This window comes from Molossus molossus, unplaced genomic scaffold, assembly GCF_014108415.1.
Source record: "Molossus molossus isolate mMolMol1 unplaced genomic scaffold, mMolMol1.p scaffold_m16_p_18, whole genome shotgun sequence".
NCBI classification, from domain to species: domain Eukaryota; kingdom Metazoa; phylum Chordata; class Mammalia; order Chiroptera; family Molossidae; genus Molossus; species Molossus molossus.
The window spans coordinates 8,169,178-8,182,869 of NW_023425353.1; the positions used below are offsets into that span (position 1 = coordinate 8,169,178).

The window sequence follows — 13,692 nt, forward strand, 5'->3', positions numbered from 1 at the left end:
ATATTATTTGGCAATGAAAAGTAAATACACCAGAGTTATTAATTTTTTGTACATAGTCATCTGTTTTCAAATATTGGCTTACCATGAATGGTCTCATCATATTTAGTGTTCTCTTTGTTAACGTGGAAAGAATCAGACAGTCAGCAGATGCATTTTCATGGAATTAGAAAATGCACTGCGTTTGGGTTGAAAGTGAATCTCTTCTCCGTTGCTTGATATAAATGAACTTGCTGGTACATTTGCCATTAAGAGGCCTTTCTGACACTTTTCTCTTCCTGCCAGACATGTCTAACCAGTGACTTCTTAAATATCCTTGTGCTGTAACTATAGCCTCTTGTTTCCTTGACGTGAGTAAAGTAATTAATTACATAGTATCTAGCACATAATAAGCCCCTGGATAAAATAAAATAAATTTTGTACCAAAGAGATGCACTAAAAAAAATACTATAAACATGTCAAAATGGAATTCCAAAAAAAAAAAAAAAAAAATGTTCAGGTAATCCACAGGAAGTCAGGAAAAAGAAGAGAGAGAAAAAAGAAATAGAAAATAAAAAAATGGAATGGTGATTTAAGCCCTAACAAACACATCAGTAATTTCATTAAATGCAAATGGTCTAAGTTCACTGATCAATTTAATGGCAGAGATTGGTGGGGTAGATGAAAACAGGACCTAACTACATGCTGTCTTCAGGAAACTCATGTCAAATAATATAACACAGGCAGTTCAATGTAAAAGGATGGAAAAAGTATATTATGGAAACACAATGCATAGAAAGCAGCTCTGGCCAGTTTTGCTTAGTGGTTAGAGCGACGGCCTGTGGACCAAAGAGTCTCGGGTTCGATTCCAGTCAAGGGCACGTACTTCAGTTGTGGTTTGGGTTCAGTTGTTCAGTTGGGGTCGTGCAGGAGGCAACCAATTGGTGTGTCTCTTTCACATCCATGTTTCTCTCTCTGTCCCTTCCTCCCACTCTATCTGATAGTCAATGGAAATATAGCCTCCTGTGAGGATTTAAAAAAAAAAAAAAAGCAAAGGTGGCTATATTAATATCAGATAAAATAGACCTCAGAGCAAATAAAAAGTCTAAATGTTTATGCTCCAAACAACACAACTGCGAATTATGTGATACAATAAAACAGCTCAGAGAGATGAAAGAAGAAATAGACAAATCCACAATTAGAGTTGGAGACTTCAACACCCCTCTCAACAACTGATAGAACAACTAGAGAGATTTCAAAGGTGTTGATATTGAAGAACCACATCATCAACCGTCAGGATTTATTGAGACAGCAGAAGTAGAATATAGATTCTTTTCAAACACTCAGATCGTCTCCCAAGAGTGTCTGTGTCCTGCGCCATATGCAACCCTCACTAAATTAAAAAACCAAACAAAAGCTGTCATACAGAATGTGTTCTCCGGTCACAGTGGAATCAAAGTAGGAATCAGAAAGAGAAGAGAGGTCTGGCTACTTGGGCTTCCGGCACTGTGTCTTGAGTACAGTAAGCCCGTTCACACCACTTGTGGCTTCCGTCTCGAATGCTCTTCACTCGGATAGTTTCCTGGCTTCTCCATTCTGAGCGCTAAGTTCAACAGCATCTCAGAAACTTCTGTAGTTACCTTGTCTCAAGTAACCTGTGCACAGCCCAGCTCACTACCACCTTCTGTCTTCACCCTCCCTCAACCTTTGTATCATCGAGTCATTTTCTTCCCAGTTCTTATTAGTATCTGAAGTTACCTTTCTTGTCTTTTTACTTATTTATCAGCCAGTGTTATGCACAAGAATATTAGCTTCAGGCAGTGGGTGCTGAGGAAGAATTTGTTGAGTGGACAGAGGATTTCTGTCACCTAGGAAGCCACGGATACTAGTTACCTAAAGATATTCTCACTGCCACAGAGAGCCACTAGGGACATCTTGTGAAAGTTAGTAAACAAATTCTTTTTTGCATGCCAGTGAAACAGAGAAATAGCTTCTCTTTTTAGCTAACCTTTGGTTTCCTATATTTGATAACCTAACAAAGGAAACTTATGGGAGCTCAGATTGAAATAGGTTGACTATGCTCAGAAACATTTAGAAGTCTGCACACCTAACATGTGGAAAAAGGCAACTAGTTCCCTAAAGTTAGTCATAATAATGAAATAATATGTACACCAGTGAATTTTACATTTATTGGAATTTAAAAATGAATGTTCTTAATTTTGTATGGTGTAGTGAAGACTTGCAAATAGGTAAGTGATGAAAAAATAGTGGTTACCCTGTTAAATAAGCATTTGAACATATAAGTGCATATTAAGAGAAAGGTCATTCTCATGGTTTTTAGTTGCAGTTGAACATATGTTGTTGGGTAAGTTGGGGAGGTCGTAAATCACGGGTGTTGGAAGTTTGACAGGTCTTGTGCTGGCTCTGTCACTGACTTTCTGACTAGGAGATGTTGAAAAGTCATTTTCTCTACCTCACCCATGCAGCTGGGAATAAGAGCACCACTGTAGAGTTTTTGCAAGGATTTTAAGAAAAACAATAATAATGCATGTTTATGTTAATAATGCATAATTGTTATGACATAATCATATTCTGGAGTAAAGCTGTGAGTAGGTTTCAAGCCTCCGCCACCATGAATAATAGTAATCCAACTTAAAAACTCAGCAGTATATAACAGTGTTACATTTCTGTAGAAGTTGATAGAGACCCCGATGGTTACATTTAAAGCAGATGCTTTGCCTGCTTGGTAGTCATTGCAGTAAATACTGTGTATTTCTTGTGTCTCCGGATGGGGCCCAGCTGTGGAGACAGAGAAATAATCAAGAAGCTCTGGGCTCTGGTTGGGTATCTCAGTTGATTAGAGCATCATCCTGATATGCCAATGTTGCGGGTTTGATCCCTGGTCATGGCCAGTGAATACATACAAAGCAGAACAGCAAGTTGGTCTCTCTCTCTCTCTCTCTCTCTCTCTCTCTCTCTCTCTCTTTCATAAATAAATAAGTAAAAGCAAGCTCTGGTCTTCTCAGAGATGGCCAGGAAAATGAACAGCTACAAAACACATGGTAAATGCCTCAACAGAAAGTGTGAGCTTTTCTGGCAGAGAGAGGGGAGCACCTAAGCTTCCCCCAGGAGCCTGGGAGGAGGAGCAACGTCCCTGGTCAGTGGAGCAGTCAGCCCGAGTACACGTGCGAGGCAGGTAGGCCTGGAAGCTTACTTACTCAGACAAGTGCTAGCAGTTTGGCTATGAAGATAGCTTTTTATTTTTGTAAACTGCTAGGGATGAATAAGCCTGTCCCTAGTGGTTTCACATTCAGTGTGTTTAGTCTTATTATATGTGCCAAACACACACTGAAAGTCTCACTGTTGTTTTGACGATTCTCCTTTAGCTCCTCCCTTGGCATAATTTTTAAAGGGCTTAACCAAATTATAAGACACAGGGCTGTTCCAACCCAGCGGCGTCTGTAGGTACTGATGTGGCAGGCGTGCACTGTGCCAGTTGGCTGTGGGGAGTGGGTCCGCAGTGGGTGCATGCTGACGGCTGAGCACGTGTCCCTGTCCAGCCACGGTTCCATTCGCCTGCGGGCAGGCGAGAGAGGTGCTGTCAGAAAGAACATCACATCCCTTGGGAGGGATGACAAAAACGTTAAAAACCTCTTGATAAATGACAGTCTGAAGTCTCTCAAGAGAGTATCGGCACATTATTAAAAGCAAGGCCACCACAATTAATACTCAGCATCCACACAGTCCAGGATAAAGTATGTGGATTAGAAAATGATGCTCCTCGCTGTAGTCCTGGGTCTCAGTCTGTGGTGACACATTTCAGGTTTGCTCTCTTCAATTTCAAATCTGCAGTAAAGACTTGAAATACCTGCCACCTTCCTCTTTTCTTTCTGTCTTTTTGAGTCAGTGTGGGCATTTTACCTGAAACTCCCATTCATGCGTGTGGGTTTCTCCAGTAGGTGCTTTTCAACTTCTCTCTTGTCGAAAGTCTTTGTGGAATTTTGTTTTGCTTTGTTTGGGGCTTTCCTGTCCCAGTTTTAAGACCAGGACTCTTTTAGTTCTTTGCTTTTTTGTTCAGAAACTTGGCATTCTTTGTTAAATGCATGCCAAATGTCAGCTGTAGAGGCCAATCTTAAATCTACTTTATGGATTAAGTGTTCTATTTTGTGTGCTTTGGAGGAAGAATGGTCGAATCCAGCAGTGTGTTGGTTACAGTGAGATCTCTATCTCTGGACTCCTTTCCTTTACCCACCCCATTCTTAAAAGTAGAAAGGAACTTGATCATGCTAGTTCTGGGTTTTAATCCGTACTTGTTTTCGTTTTTGCAAGCAGTAATGCTACTTAGGTCATACAGAAATTTTTCTCCAGGTTGCCCTATTCTTCCTCATAATAAGAGGACACTTTTAGCAGAGGAGAAGCCGAGGCTTGCTAGAAGAGAAGGAGAAGCCACACTTGCTCAAGGGGGTCCATGAAATAAGGGAGGGTCCAGAGCAGTGGAGCGGGCTGATTCCAGCTCTGCCTTGGAAGTGAGGAGCGTCATCAAGAACCAGAGGTCATGGTTAGGGACACTGCTAATGCACATAGCATGCATGCATTTAGAATGCAGAATCAGATGCAGGCCTGCTCATTGTTTCACAAATGAGGCGGAAGATCACAAGTTCCGAGAGGTTCAGTTACTTCCCCCAAATGCACAGCTGAGTATTGGCAGTATCTAAATGCCAGACTAGTGTCTACTTTTAAAGATACTCTGTAACTGTCCTAAAACCATTTAATGTCAGCCCCTCTCCAGTTTTCCATGCTTGTTTGCTTCAATTAGTGCTATAAACCTTTCATCATTTTATCCCCGGAAGTCACAAGTGGGGTTCATGATAAACAATGGAGACATTGGCATTTTTTATACACTTTCTACCCATAAATTGAGTTGGAAATACTGCAATCTTGAGGAGCTTTGGGCAAGTGTTCCCATGTTTAATCACATGGACACCTCTGGTTATTTTTAATGGATTGCATAATATAATACTGTGAGTCACGAACCACATTGGAAATTGATTGCAAGTATTAGTCAGTCTCATCGAATTGGTATTGGTAAGGGGTCTGACACAGAGTGGCCATGGGAGCCTGGGACAAGTAATGTGTCCTGAGAGGATATGTGTGGTAGCATCTTCTCCAAGTATTGATTATCTGTGATTTAATATTTAGAAAATTAATCAGGAGTTCTAGACACAATGAGCAAAGCTCACCCTCCCAAGTTAAAAAAATTTATGGACAAGAAGTTGTCATTGAAATTAAATGGTGGCAGACATGTCCAAGGAATATTGAGGGGATTTGATCCCTTTATGAATCTTGTGATAGATGAATGTGTGGAGATGGCAACTGGTGGGCAACAGAACAACATTGGAATGGGGTAATACGAGGAAATAGCACCATCATGTGAGAAGCCTGGAAATGAGTATGAAGAACGGCTGTGTTCACCAGAGAAATCAGCTGCTTCCACGTGTCCCCTCTCCGCAGCACCTGTTTTACCACAATATAAAAATAGAATTGTGTCCATTTCACATTGAATTTTTGTTAAATAAACTTTTGTATTGGTAAAAAAAAAAAAAAAAAAAAAAGAAAGAAAATTATTCAAATCTGTTTTCTTTGTTAAAACTTATTTCATATTTTCCATGAGAACTTTCGCTGGAGTCATGGTTGAGCCATTTGTGGGTTGGTAATACACTGAACCATGCCAACAATAGCTACCCCAAGTGTTTTTTCTGAAAGTGACCTTTTTTTTTTATAGTCATTCCTTTCATTCTTTTTGCAATATTTCCCCCAGTATGGCTTTAGCAGTACATAAATAGCCTTAGGTGAATCTGTGATTATTAGAAAATCAAACTCATCGGCCTGTCTGGTTTGGCTCAGTGGTTATTGTCTCGGACTGGAGGGTTGCGGGTTCAATTTCTGGTCAAGGTCATGTGCCTGGATTGCAGGTTCAATCCCTGGCCCAGGCTGGAGTTGTTCAGGAGGCAACCAGTTGATGTGTCTCTCTCACACCAGTGTTTCTCTCTGTCTCTCTCTCTCCCTCCCTCCCTCCCTTCCACTCTGTCTAAAAAAATCAGTGGAAAAGTATCCTGGGTTAGGATTAGTATTTAAAAAAGTGAAAGTAAAAAATCAAACTCATCCTTAAGATAGAAATTACAAAAACTGTGATGCCCCAGAGTTACCCTCTGACACAGTATGTGTGTTCAGTCCGCGACACTGGTTTTCATATTAGGGGTCTGGGCAGTGTGGTGGTCAGGACACACAAGGACTCTGCATCGGAAGTGTGTGTTCCATGCATTGTCTGCATACGTAATGGCCTCCTGTGTGTCTGGAATACAGTTTTTCACTGTGTCTAGAAGGTGTTGTGATGAATAAGATGGCAGTTCACTTACAAGCTTTGGCGAATCTAGACCAGATGTGGGGGTTATGTCTTACCTGTCTGCACTACTGATGGTACACCTTTCGTGTAGTGTCTGTGCCCCCCTGCCCCGCCATTATAAATGCTCCTTACACTTGAAAAACTTGGAGTTACAGGCCAAAGTTAATGGTGCTTGCCCTTCAGAGTGGTCTGGGATGATTTACTGTCTTTGGTAGTGATTTCCCAGAGACTTTGCCCAGGACCAGCAGCTGTTCCGGGCATCAGAAATGCGGGTGTGCAGCAGCCCTCCCCAGGCTGAGGAAGCATGGCAGAACCGGGTCTGTGTCCTTGAGCAGAGCTGCATGTTCAGAAACGGCTTCCTTCACCCGAGCCCATCTGTTAGTTTTCTGTCGCTGCCCTAACAACGGACAACACAGTTAGTGGCTTGAAACAATACGAACTTACTTGGTGTTTTGACGGTGAGAAGTCTGACATGGGTCTCACTGGGCTAACGTCGCGGTGTCCGCTGGCTGTGTTCCTATCGAGGCTCTCCGGGAAGATCTGGTTGTCACTCGTTTGGGTTGTTGGCGCTCCTCAGTTTGTTGTGACTGCAGCAGTGAGATCCTGTTTCCTGGCGGGCTGTCCGCTGAGAGCGGTCTCAGCTTCCCGCGGCAGCCTGGCCGTCACCCATTCATCCTTACCGCCAGCCGCAGCGGGTGGAGTCCCTTCTGCCCTGGAATCTCTCCTCCTCGTCCTGTCCAGCTCTCTGCCAGGAAAGGGACTCAGCTCTGAAGGTCGTGATTAGGTGGCGCCCACCCCTGATCCAGGATGGCCTTCCCATCTTAGGGCCCTTCCCCTGTGTCTTATCTGCAAGTCCTTTTGCAGTGTAAGGTGACATATACTGGGGATGTGCGCATCTCGTGGGCATCATTAGTCTGCCTATCACAGCCTATTCATCATTTAACTTGAAAACCCGAAACCATGTTAATTTGCTTAGATTTCTGCCCTTGGATTTGGAGAGCAGAGCATTAATCACTCACCACACGGTGACATCAGTAGTGCTTACACCCATTCTCCTGGTCCCCCTTCATAGCACTCCAAAAAAGCCGTTTAAGGAAATCCAGACATAGATTTGAGATTACGCTGCGCCGGAGAACAGAAACAATGGAGAAAGGGGGCTAGCTGTAGAGAAGTTTTTACTTTGCGTTTCGGCAGTGAAAATTCTTACCTTGTGGGATGGATGGGCCTTTTCCCCCCCAGTTCATCCCGGAGCTGGCCTGTGATGCTGGTGCTCCGTTTCCCCAGCATGGCTCACAACGTGATGGATAGGTGCCCTCCCTGGCCTGCTGAAGAAATCTGTTAGGATATGCTGAGTTCACAGTGAAGAGGATGGATAATAACTTTCAGCTTAATGTGCAGATAGAAATGTTCCAGGCTCGCGCCCCTGAAACTGACTTGAAATCCATTTATTCTTCGCTGCCAAGAAAGCAGATGGGCCCTTGTCACTGTAGAATGAAGCTATGTTAATTAATATATTATGAAACCAACTCTGGTCGAACATGCGCTTAGTATGAGTGAGTGGCTACTTCTTCCTCTTGAAAGAACTGCTCCAGGAATTTGGGGATGAACTTAAGTCTCACCGTTGTAGGGTAGATGCACAAATGCTGCTTATTTATACACATAGCTCTTTAAAAAAAAATTGTACCACAGGCAGTTGGAGGATTCGATGGGACATAAACTTCTACGTTACATGCATGTGAGAAGAACTGTACTTCTGAGTGCTGAAATGAGACAGGGGAAAGCTAGTCCTCTCGCAGCAATGATCTCAGCATCACAAACTTCCTCCACGCCAAGAGCCAGTGGCATGGGGACGAGACATTCAGTGTGTCGTGGAGGCAGTGCAGACGAGTGAGCCTTGAAGTACAGGTGCGCTTGCATGTCTGCGTGTGAGCCCCTTGACACAGCATTCTAGATCAAAGGCATTTAAGGCTGAGACCAAGGCCTGCGTGCAGGAGGGAGCCTGGTGCTGAAGAGAAAGCCTTGGAACAGGGCGATTTGACTCTACAGTTAACCGACTAAGCTCTGTGCTACGTTGGCATGATCTCATTTTGTTCTGTAAATTCCTAATGGGAATGTTGTCTCCTAAAGAGACTTTTGAGCATTTGGAGACTTTTAAAAAAATTAAATAATAAACATTGTTTTCCCTGTGCCTGGCACGTAGTGAAGTGACCAATGAATGGAAAGTTTTTTTTCCCCCATCTTTTTCCTGCTCACTGTCTCTCCCAGTGCAACATTAACTTTCTAAAGTCCCACACATCTCTTAGGCTTTTGGTCACGAATATTGCTGTTTTGCCCTTGGACTGGGGAGAAGGATGGAATACAGAAAGAGGAAAAAGGAGAAGCACCAATGTTAGTGGTGAAGATTTAGGTTTATAACCAGCACTGAGTTTCTTGGGAATGGATAATGAAATCCTTATTTTTAAAAAATGTGTTTTGGTGTAATCAGTACCCCTGAGGCTTTGCAGTATTGGCCCTGGAGGTGGCGTACATTTGTACAGCAAATCTGAGTCCTAGAACTGTGGGACAGCCATTGAAGCTGGGGAATGTAAATTAAGATGAATGAACAAATTTCTAACATGGCTGATGAGAAAATACTGGACCTCAGTTTCTCAAAACACTGTGCAGATCGAAAATATAAATGGCAGCAAAATAAATGGCAGTATTGGAATATCACCCCAAAAATAAAATGAGTTATCGAGTCCACAGTGATAACAGTAAATGATGGAATAGATAAATGAATGGGGAAGAAGAGATAAATCTGCCTTGCAGAATAATTCCAAATACTACAGGTTGATACTGTAACCTCCAGAAGGAAGAGCTTAATTTGCCTCCCAAAGTGTGGCATGGACACGGTGACTCACTTCCAAAGATTAGAACACGGGCAATGAAAAATAGCAACTCTCCAGTGGAGAAACCTGGCAGACACAGCCATAAGTACGTGATCGAGGTCAGCATCATCAGTGATGGGCCGTATTGACAGCACGTACTGCCAACGTGATTTGACGAGAAGGGCATCTCGCCCTGTGGTATTCTTTCCAAAATTTGTAACCCTAGTGTAATCATGAGAAAAACATCTGACAAATTCAAATTGAGGGTCATTCTGCAAAACACCTGGCCAGTATTCTTTAAAACTGTCAAAGTCATGAAAACAAGGCAAGTCTAAGAAATTTGAATGGGAAAAAGAAATTCCTTATTTCAAATACCTTTTAATGTGGTGATTGCCCCGGATTAAGGAATGTGGAACCTCCTTGAGAAGCAGGAAGCCTTGTTATGGAGCAGGATGCAGGGGGTGGCGGCCCAAATTCATGTCAGATTAGAACAATCAGGTAGTGTGAGGAGAGACAGAAGAATGTTGCTAAGGGCAGAGCTGATAGAATGGATCAGTTTCCTCTTATTATTTTTAATAAGATGTTCTTATTCCTGTCAATGTTATCATTGGTAATATGTTTAAAAGGCTTTGAGAAAAAAACTCATATTTGAAATGTTAAATTGGTCATGTGTTCCATCTTCAAAACATACAGCAAAGGGTTTTGGGAGGGTCAGATTGTCAGAGCATCCTGATGGCAAAACTGGCGACGCCTAATACAATGCCCATAGTCATTAGAGAGAGGGAGTTTAAAAAAATCCACACTGATAAATGTCAGGTTGGTCTGGTCTTCTGAGTTGGGCATCAAGCGTACCAAGTCTCGAAGGATGTAGCCAGTGTATAGGAAAGGTCACTCAGAAAAATATTCTTCTTAGTTTTCTATTAATTTTTTTCAAGATTTTAGCAGAGTAAGCCATACTTAATTAGTCCAGAAGCAGATGAAGGATCTTTTGGGTCAAAACAACTTTTGAAAAGTTACATAGAAGTCTGATATCTAATTCATTTTAGAACATTTAAAAAATAATACTTCTACTTCTTACCTCAGTCATCTCCACGTGTAAGTAGCTCATTATGCTAGCTTTGAGATGCATACACTTATTGCATGTATGATAATATTAATATCTTTTCATTTAAGTTCTGGTATGGGTCCCTATCCACTATGAAATTATAGCTGTTCATTCCAAAAGCTTTGGAATGTTTAGAAAAGTGAGATGAGGAAACTAGAACTCACTCATAATCTTACCACTGAGCCATTTTGTGAGATTTGTAAGATCCTCTATGGGAAGAAGCCACCAGGGAATGGCTGGGACTTGGTGCCCGGCCTCACTGCTGCTGCCCTCCATGCAGAGCTAGGCTGCATGGCCCTAGTGCCAGGGTCCAGGGTCTGGGGACTGTGGCATTGCCGGGGAGCTGCGGCAGCCTCGTTGGCCCCTGCTGGAACTGTGAGCCGCACAGACTGAGAAGGCCGCGGCTCGGCCATGGAGCCAGGAGTACCTGGTGCAGCGAGGCAGCCGGGGCATTGGCTGTGGAGGCCGCGGAGGGAGCGCAACAACTGGAGAACGAGGCTGAGACTCACTGTAGGGAGTAGTGTGGGCAGTCCCCGGTCATCTCTCCTGGGAAATTCACCCATTTGTGTCTGTAGGAGGGGCCACGTGGCGGAACTCAGGGCCAGTGGAGGGTTTGGACCAGCACACCCAGCAGTGAAACTGAGGGACCCTTTATTCTCTGGAAGAACTTTTGGCAGAGAGCAGATGGAGGCTGGACATTGTGGCCCAGGAAAGGGGATCAGTCCTGCCCACCTTGAGTGCAGGGAAGGGACCCCTTCCCCAACCTGCAGGATGGCTCGTTCTGCCCTATCCTGCAGTGACCCTAGGCGAGGGAGAACAGCTCTGGGCTGGAAATCTGCATCATAGGGGTACCAATGGGAGAAGAAAGTGAGCAAGGAAGGGATAGAGAACCTGTTTGAAGAAATAATGACAGAAAACTTTCCTAACTTGGTGAAGGAAAGTCTCATAAGTAAAGTTACGTAAGTTCAGGAAGCACCAAGAGTCCCAATCAAAATGAACCCAAAGAGACCCATACCAAGACACATAATAATTAAAATGGAAAACTTCCACTTTCTGGCTTCCTCCACACTCCAATCTCCTCTCAAGGCCGACAGAACAATTGTCCCATAAAACTCAAGTCTGGTTCCACCATGCTATCAGGATAGAAGTCGAAATGCCTTAACAGGAGGCACAAGGCCTTCAGTGGTCACCTCTGCTCATTCTCCGGCCTCACCTTGAGCACACTCCTCTGTCTTTGAGCTAACTGAACACTGCCTTCTCCTTCTGTCAGTGCCATTCCCACTGCCAAGATGTGGTCCATGTCATTTCTTGGGCCAGTGATGCTTTTAACTTTTTACTCTCTGTGCCTCTGCTGCTTGGATTCATGCTTTGGGTCACATCTTCCAGAAGGCCGTTCCTCACTCCCACATTTGGTCTGGACCACCCCCACCCTGAATGTTCTGACAGCACCCTGTACTTAACTACCTTTATTGCTTTTATCAGCCATTTTTTGGCCATAAATCTATGTTTTGTTACACCAGACCATGAAACTTTCCAAGTTCATTGTGTCTGGTACGGTGCTTGGCAAATCGCCCCTCAGTAAATATGTGTGGAATAAAATGTTGGAGATAGATCTACAAAGTAATTACAAAATAATGCAGTAAATTCTTTGGTAGAAAAACTTATAAGAGAACTCTTGGAGGATAAATTAACTCACATTTTCTAGACCAGGGCAGTGTTTGTATAATATAGAATATTGTATTAAAAAAATAAAAGACTCCAGTTCTTTTTATAGTCTATTGAGAGAGAGAGAGAGAGAGAGAGAGAGAGAGAGAGAGAGAGACTCATATTAGTTGTTCTTTGACTGCATTTAATGTTATGTGTTTTGGCTTCCACTGTGTAACTAGAAAGGAGCAATTAGAAGTTATCATGGTCTCTTACATTGGAAATGACTATTTCAGGCCATTATCACAGTCCAAATTTCTTTTAGGGTTTGCTTTTCTTTTTTATTACACCACTGTATCTTGTTCTGATACATTTGCTATGTCATTATCTTAAAAACACAGGCAGACTTTTTCTTTTCATGACTGTCATAAAAACAGTACTTATCAAGGCCAGAGCAATATTGTTATTTAGTTGACAGAGAGTAGAATAGGCATAGTCCAAAAGTGTGTCCTCAAAGCAACTGGACACACGTTCAGTGTTACTGATCACTCTTCCTCCCTCTTTTCTAATAACCACTCAGTAGTTCACCTGACTTCGTTTTGAAAAATGGGAGGAAGTTCAAGTGTATTATTGAGTTAATGAGAAGTATATCAATACGTTTTCTGATTTTTATCTCCAGATAATTTAACTTACCAGACGCAGCTCTTGCTTGCTTTCAGACGGGTGCCGTGCCCATGTTTGGCACGACTGTGTTGTGAAGGTAAACCTGGAGCCATAGGCGATGTGCCTTTTTGAAAGTGTCGTTCAGAATGTACTACGTCATTTTAAATTATGGAGGCATTCACATGTACAGTTAGCCAAGTATAACTCACTGCAAGGCATTTCTAAATTAAATTAAATTCAGATATGAAACATGTCAATATATATTATGCAAAATTCAGTAAATCTGAGGCTTTTAAAAAACCATATCATTTTATGGCAAAATTTAGGAAAACATAGACACCTGTGAAATCAGTCCAATGACACGTAGTCTTGTAGCCCAAATGACATGCATAGCTTGGCACACAGGTATGTAATGTACCCGAGAATGTAAAAAATTCTTATTATAATAACAGTGAGATGTATTGGAAACTTTTCTAGACTGTAACATATCTAAGCCCTTACATTTTTATTTTATTTATTTATTTTTTGTTCAGATAGAGTGAAACATCGACGTGAAAGGGACACATCGAGTGGTTGCCACCCGCATGACCCAGTCAGGGCCGGGGACAAACTGCAGTTGAGATACGTGCCCTTTGCGGGAACCGAACCCGGGTCTCTTTGGACCGTGGGCCGACGCTCTAACTGCTGAGCCAAACCGGCCAGGGCCATTTTATTAAGTTATTAAGTAATCCAGTGATTTTCATCTTTTTCATCTCATGGCACACATAAGCTAATGACTAAAATTCTAGCCCTGGCCAGTTTGGCTCAGCAGTTGAAGCATCGGCCTGTGGACCGGTGAGTCCCAGGTTTGGTTCCTGCTAAGGGCACGTACCTCAGTTGCAGTTTGTCCCCGGCCCCGGTTGGGGTCATGTGGTTGGCAACCACTCAATGTGTCTCTCTCCCGTTGATGTTTGTCTTTCTCTCTTCCTCACTCCCTCCTGCCCTATCTGAAGATAAATGCAAAAATGTCTTTGGGTAAGGATTAAATAAATAAA

The 13,692-nt window shown here is 42.8% G+C and overlaps 1 protein-coding gene and 1 pseudogene across 2 annotated transcripts in view; both read left to right on the plus strand.

Moving 5' to 3' along the window:
* Positions 1–13,692, plus strand: part of MAGI1 (membrane associated guanylate kinase, WW and PDZ domain containing 1) — a 574,287-nt gene that overhangs the window by 178,384 nt on the left and 382,211 nt on the right. The window lies entirely within an intron of this gene.
* On the plus strand, positions 5,202–5,425 carry LOC118633468 (annotated as a pseudogene).